This window comes from Chaetura pelagica, unplaced genomic scaffold, assembly GCF_000747805.2.
Source record: "Chaetura pelagica isolate M959 unplaced genomic scaffold, ChaPel_1.0 scaffold534, whole genome shotgun sequence".
Lineage (NCBI taxonomy): Eukaryota > Metazoa > Chordata > Aves > Apodiformes > Apodidae > Chaetura > Chaetura pelagica.
The window spans coordinates 204,526-205,575 of NW_009953065.1; positions in this window are offsets into that span (position 1 = coordinate 204,526).

Consider the following 1,050-nt stretch of genomic DNA (forward strand, 5'->3'; position numbering starts at 1 on the left):
AAATAATAAAATTTAAAAATAGTTTAAGTACAAACAGCTGAATTTAAACTATAGGACTTGAAAGTTCTAACTAAATTCAGTGTTGTTTATCTACTGTATAATAATTATATAAAATACTAAATCCCTGTCATCTGCCAAAACAGAACTTTGTAGGTCAGATCAAAGCTTACAGATTCTCTCAGCAGGGCTCTTGCAGTCCTTTCTGCCTGCTGGCATGCTGCTTTTGAAAGCATGGCAGCCACTTGGCTTTGAATCTTTGTATAGGAGGGAAATAGTGAATACTGGAACAAGATAATAGCATTACACACCAGCTGCATTTGTTCTGCAAGGGAAATTTCACGAATCTGTGCAGTACAATTATTTGTAATCAAATAATTTGTTTTCTTTATATGTTTACATAGAAATACATACTAGAAATTGCTTAGTTTTCTGACTCTGATACTTCTATGAATATACAAATGAATAGTGCTAAATTTTCTAAATAAATTACTTGGTTTTGTATCCAATTGTGTTTTTTTAATCGCACTATAAACTGTGACCACCTGGGGAAGGGAAGGTGAGTTTTGATGCTACTTTCCAAACCTTTTAATTGTTTACATGTCTAAATTCTCACAAATATTTTAATACAACAGCATAAAAGACTTGATCATTTTTCATAGCAAATGTCTTCTTTAGGCATACAAACAAAAGTTTGAAAGGCATGGCCTGAGTCATCAAGTCTAGTTCACTATTTAAGATGGAGAAGTTATGCAACTCTTCTGATAGGGTCACCTTGCTTATGTGTTAACAAATGGAAAATGACAGACATGCTTTGCTATCCTTAGCTAATTGAAATGATTTCTGCAACCCTTTTTGGTGTTAGGTTCTCCATTCCTTCAGACAACTATTTTAACTCTTCTGGATTCTAACATTTTCTTAATATTGGATGAGCAGTTATGTGTAGCACTCCAGGTAAAACCCCAGCAATGTCTTCTGCAGCTAATAATTTTCTTTCTAATGCCCCACTTTTCCTCAGTTCATTACCTAATTTATGAGCTCCTAGTTTAGCAG